Raw genomic sequence first — 6,443 nt, forward strand, 5'->3', positions numbered from 1 at the left:
TTTGTCTCCTGTTCAATTTATTATCTCTTTGAAGATGTGCTGGTTTAAAGATAAAGTGGCGGGAGAAATGATCCCAACACAAAAGAGATTATAAAAGTCAGAGTTACAATTTAATAAAAATATTACAATAAATGCAAGGACACAAACAGAAATTGGTTTTAACCCACAAACCCCACAAGTATAACTCAGGACCCTGGCCGAGAGTGGTGGTTGCAGTTTGGTCGAGAATGGGTTGTCTCCTCCTGTTGAGGTTCTGGTCCTCTTCTGGATCCAACGAGTAGTTCCACAAGTCCCAAACCCCCAGATTATGTACCCTCTGGTTTGGGTGGGAACACCCAGTACCCTACCCCAGGGTGGAGAGTTCCACAATGCGTGATCTGACTCTGGAAGTTGTAGAGTATTTTGGAATTTTTGCTGGCCCATTACCAGACCTGACCCCTCAGGCTGGTGCCAATGACTCCCCAGAGGGGAGTTATCACAGCTCTTATCTCACAGGCTTCTTTAACACAGAACTTGCAGCCTGAGGCATCAGGTGTGCCCTGGGCAGCTGCTGCAAATGGTCCATTGTTAACAGCTCATGGGAAATGACTTAGAGGGTGGAGAATACACAGCTTTGGTTACGTGCACACAGTGATAAACTGATCCCAGCTGCTGAACTAGGACACAAGTGAAAAAATAAAAAGGTTGAAACACTAGAGTGGCCTGTAAAATACGTGATTGTCTTCTTACCTTTCTTATTTGCTGCCGACAACCAGCTAGCTGATCAATAAGGAATCAGAGGGTGGACTCAGTCCTTGGAGCATATATGAGAGCCCTGGGAAATGGATATCTGATGAAAGTTTTATATCAGGGTTCTGCCCCTCAAATTTTGGTGATTGATGCTGGGATGGTTTCAGGTGTTTCTGCCCTACCTCTCTGCCATAGGATGGGCTGTAGCAGGAGCCAGCCTGTCACTTCTGGTTAAGTTTAGGCACTTAATCTAAGCCACTCCTGATTTCAATTCCTTTAAGATAACAACCCCACCTCAATTTCATTTAAAGCCCTGGCTGTCAGTGACTGCCTCTGGCACAGCAATGCTGACTGACCAGCTGGGGGGCAAATGGTGGCCCAAAATCATTTGAGTTGCAAAAATTAATGAAGAAATGAAGATGCAAAATACGATGTGGGAGGGGGATTTGCAACATGGTTTAAGAAACCTGGAGCATGTTTAGGCCAGTGCTTAAAATGAGAAGTTGTGGTCCAATAATGGGAGGAAGACAGGGATGTTACAGTTAGTAGGAAACTAGATGAAAGGGTCATATGAAACAGCCAAAGTCTTGTCTTTGGTGATACAGATCTTTGCAACGTAGATCCAACTATCCCTGGCTGGGACCTGCCACTTGCCATAATAAAGCTTAACAAAACTGGAAAAGAGCAGGTAATTTCTGTTTGTAAGTATAAATTGATGCTTTATTTAGCATGATTATTAATGAAACAATTATCTTGTTTCATATTTTATACCTGTGCTTGCTGGAGTTTGATCCTGTTACTGAGATGTGATGCTGAATGGGAGTACTTCAAACCTGGAGCTTTCTTGCAGGTCTTTTCCAGGATGAGGTCTGCTGTGGGAGCCATGGTCCCAGCCCACTTCTGACACCCTGCTATGGAGCAGACTTTACATTACACTCAGCTGGGAATCAGTGGGGTTCCCCTTGCTGCGGTTCTTTTCAAAAGCCTTAGTTCTTTAAATGTTACAGTACTTACTTTTTGGTTCAAAAATTATCATTTTCTTTTTCTATAACCACCCTGAGTTCCCTCTCCTCAATCTACAGCATTTTAATTCTTCTTTAGTATTTAGAAAATTGCTAGTTCCTTAGTTCTTAGAAGTGCTCCAAATCTCCAAGCTTCTGCTCCTCCTTTATGGTCTGAACCCTGAACTCCCTGGAAACTGCGTTTTTTGAGCCTGCTTTGATCTTTTACTTAATCTGGTTTTAATTGTATTTATATTTGGTTTATAATATGCCATTCTGTTTGATTGTGTTTTAATATCTCTGCCAATGGTCACAACTCAGTGCTCAGCTATAAATGGGATGTCTCATCTCAGTAGGGTTACTTTTTTCTGCTAAAAGATTAATATAGTGGCTGCTGCAGTCCTGTGAAATCTCTAGGTCTGGCTTCCAGGCTCCCAGCAGTATTACGTCTCATTACAAACACCGTGTTTTTAACATCCCAAACCCTTTTCTTCCAAAGACCCCTCTGTAATGAGACTTCGTTACTTAGACAAAAATTAATTAGGCTTCTCTCATTATCACTGTTTTGATCGGTTGTGCTTTAAATGAGTTCTAATTAAAATGCACATTTTAAACCCTTACTGCTGAACCCTGCTGTAATAGCTTGCTTCTACTGTGGCAATGCCTTGCTTTTGTGCAGTTCGTATTGTGCTGCTTTTGCAGAAGTCTAGCATTGACTAAGATAAAAACTTGCATGATTTTTCCCCCTTGTTTTCTACATTTTTTTCGAGATCGACTGCCAAATGATTGCTCCTGAGAGCCTGAGAGTGGGGATTAGAGCTGAAATACTGAATTCTTTGCATGTGGTAAAATTGGTGAGCTGAGTTTCTCAGTATCCTGTATAGTCAGTAACACTACTTGTCCCCAGAATGTTTCAAAACATGAGAAACCAAATGCTGTACTTGCTACTACTTAACTGCAAATTTCTGCTTGCCTTAGGTGTTCTAAGTTGCCTTTAATACATTATTTAAGTTGTCAGACTGCATGATCCATCCCAGTGATAACCAGCACATGCTAAGCTGGAGGCAGCTTTACAGGGATGCCAGCGGATGTGCTACTATGGCTAAAGGGAGGCATGTTCAAGACTGGCTCACCCTAATAAAGGGACTCGTGTAAACCAGAAGATGTTTTCAATAAAATACTTTGTGTCCGTTAATGGTTTCCACTATGAAGTGTGCTGCGGAACAGCAAAGGTGCTAAAATTATTTTAAATATGAGGAAACATGAATTAAGAAGTACATGCTGGGTCTCATGCAGCCTCTGGAAATGCTGGCAATAACCTTTCCATTGCCACTATTCTGTCTGTCCTCCACCTGTGAGGTGTGGTTTCCCTCTGCTCACTTTTAACATGCACATACCCCTGTCTCATACAAAGCTGTTTCTCTATGTTTGGCTGGCAGTCACAGGGCTTTGAGCAAACAACCAGGATATAGCCACCCCTTGTCCAGAGAAAGAGGGCACCTTCTTCATGGAGACCAAAATGCCACCCTGGAGCCCCAGAAGCTCCCATCAATGCCAACACCAGATCACTCCAGATTAATTTAACATTTGCAGACATTACATTGATTGACAGTTGAGTGGAAAATTCCAGTTTAATCCTGCTCTGTGTGCCACAGACATGGGCTCAGACAGCTTGACCTACATTTAACCCTGGGCAGCAAGAAACTCTTAGGGGAAAAGAAAAAAGTCATTTTCATCTCAAAGCAGTGAGACTGTTCCTGCTTATTACATGTTCCTGTGTATAGGAATACACATGTAATTGTGTTACAATGATGTGAATATTTCATAAGCTGAGCGAAGTTTGCCCTAGTTGGCTTTACTTGGTGAAGAAGACATATAGGTAAAATTAAAAGCACAAATATATCTGCGTAGCCATTCAGCAAGGATTATGGCAACAGCAGAATGTATAGGAGCTAGCTTTTTCCTGACAATGGGGTTAGGATTGTAAGTGCTGTAAAATTTGCTTACAGACACAAACTTTATAGCTTTCAGGGAAAAATCTGATGAGCTGGTAATGTTCACTAATGTTTTGTAAGAAAAAGCCTAACAGGTAAGGCTTGACTGACAGACTGCAAAGTCAGTCTGCTGCTTCCTTTGGCCCCCCTTCTGCAGATCCAAGGTGCTGATAGTGACTTTGTGTTTGTTTTGGGAAGTCACTGGTGCAGTATTAGGTGTCTCAGCCTTTCAGCAAGAGGTGCATTGGCAAACATTAAAAGCTCTGTGGCTGGGTGATAACTACATTAAGTACTCAACATGCAAGCCCACCCACCTTTTACAATTATGCTGTATATTCTGCTGACACTACACCTTTAGATAAGATAATATGCAAGCCATCTCCAGCCATATGCTAGGGCAAACAGGCACATCACTGTAAAATTGTGCTGTCAGGAAAATGGTATCAGGTATACTAAAATTGCCATGTGACAGTAGCACAGGAAAAGTAAAATGCCTGTCTGCAGTAAAGCCATACTTGAGAGTAAATGGTGCAGCTGTAGTTTGAGTGCTCCTTGTATGCTGGCAGTTTGACTTTTGTTTGAAGGAGATTGACTGTATGTGGGGACATACTGTGCAGTGGTGTGCAAATCACTTAAATAGAGGACTAGTGCACAATAATGCAGTAATAGAAAATATACTGTTAGTGACAGTAGGCAGAACTTTGAGTACTCCTTGCATAAAATTATACAGTATAATCTTTATTTTCATGGCTTTTCTAATCTATTTGAGAATCAAAATCAAACGTGGGTCTTTGGCAAACTGAATCATTAGTCATCAGTCAGCCGAGGCTGAGAAATTTCCCTTCCTTCACTAAAATTTGTACAAAGTGTCTCCTTCTGCATTAAAACACAGCTGCCACATTTGGGAGGTGGCTGAAGGCCACAGCTGTGTGCAGACACCTGCTTTTTGGGGGAAAGGTGCTCCAAACCAGCACTCAGGGAGTGCCTGGGTAAAGAGCAGCACTTGGGTACAAATGCGCTGGTGGGAGGTGCTTGTCAGTGGCAGCTGAGGGTACTTGGTGATGATTACCGCAGAGCCTACTAAGCCTGGAGGGGAAGTGAAGCATCACTTCTCATCTGTAACTTCTCTCATGTTCTCTCAGATCCATGTCCTTACAAGATCTCTGGCAACTCTTCTGGCATTTATTGACAAATCCATATGAAATAATAAAGAAAGCACGAGTGGTAAACTTGCAGCTTGTGTGTTTGAACCTAATGATGAATCTGCATTTTGTCTCCATCTGCTTTGAGACCCCAAATGGGTAATCATCAGTAAGCATAAGGGCCAGCTGGAGGCAGAGTTCACAAGAAGCCTGAACTGTCTCTCCGTGCCTCTTTAGATCACAGAGGCTTTGCAGAGGGCCCACTGAAATTACCAGTGCTGGATTTGTTTCACTACTAGCCACCCAGCTGTACAGTTTTGATTCATATGATATGTAGAAGCACAACTGCATTTCAGATGGATTCAAGCACAGCATCTCAAGTGAAACTATGTCAGTTTTACAACTTTAGTCTGATTGCAAGAGTACATGAAATCATTGATTCGTCATGAGATTGAAATAAATACACAGAAAATTTTATACTGTAATGAGTCAGAGTGACAATGGAGTTGACTCAAAAACTGTAGCACGTTCCAGCACTGAGGCCATACTTCATTGTACATGTTAGGAAGCCATGGCACATGTAATCTGGTACTAAGTATGCTACACCTGGATTAACTGCATGGGAGAACCAACATTATCAAAACAGTGTTTGGCAGCAGTCCACCCCTTCACCTACTGCAGCCACCTAACACAGCAATATCAACGTGCAGCTCATTAATTATTCTTCGAATAGTAGAATTGTTTAGTTTGGAAAAAAAACTCTAAGATCAAGTCCAACTATTAACACTGCCAAGTCCACCGCTAAACCATGTCCCTAAGTGCCACATCTACATAGCATTTAAATACTTCCAGGGATGGTGACTCCACCACTTCTCTGGGCAGCCTGTTCTATCCTGGGGAATGCTGAAGCACAGAGGTTACAAACGAGATCTTGCCAGCATCATCCATTGCTATCTCCCTGTGCTCATCAGTGCTGCTTTCTCAGAGCACTGGGACACAGGTGATTGGCTGAACCTTTGTTTTGATGTATTGGACTGTTCTTTATGGCAGCACACAGGGTTTAGAGAAGTGGGGCTGCACCTCCAGGGGTGGACATTGTCATAACCACCATTATCCTTCGGCAGAGAGAGCCGCACTTGCTGCAGGGTCAATAAGGACCAACTGCTGAGTGCTCATGGAGCTCAGAGAAACTCATGATTCACGTCAGGAGGATGCCTCCTGTCTGGCATCTGCAAAACACAGAGCAGTTTGTTATTCTGCCCAGGAAAAGCAGCAGATCTGCAAACATTTTTTTTTAACAGTACCTTAAAAACAACAAAAAAACAAGCTTAAGAAAACTCTTTTGAACAAATTCTGGAGAATTTAACAGAAGTAGGGTCTCCTCAGTCTCCTTATGAAACTCTTCCCCTGCTGTGTTAAATCTTTTCTGTTTGTGAGGGGGTTTGTTTGTGGTTTTGGGTTTTTTTTCCATTCTGAAACAAGCCTGGGTATCCTCCTCTGTGTTCCCTCCTCTATGATTGCCCAATCAATTCATCAAACTCAAGCCCAAACTTAAACACTACATGTTGCCCTGCAGG

This window comes from Pithys albifrons, chromosome 4 (assembly GCF_047495875.1).
Source record: "Pithys albifrons albifrons isolate INPA30051 chromosome 4, PitAlb_v1, whole genome shotgun sequence".
NCBI lineage: Eukaryota > Metazoa > Chordata > Aves > Passeriformes > Thamnophilidae > Pithys > Pithys albifrons.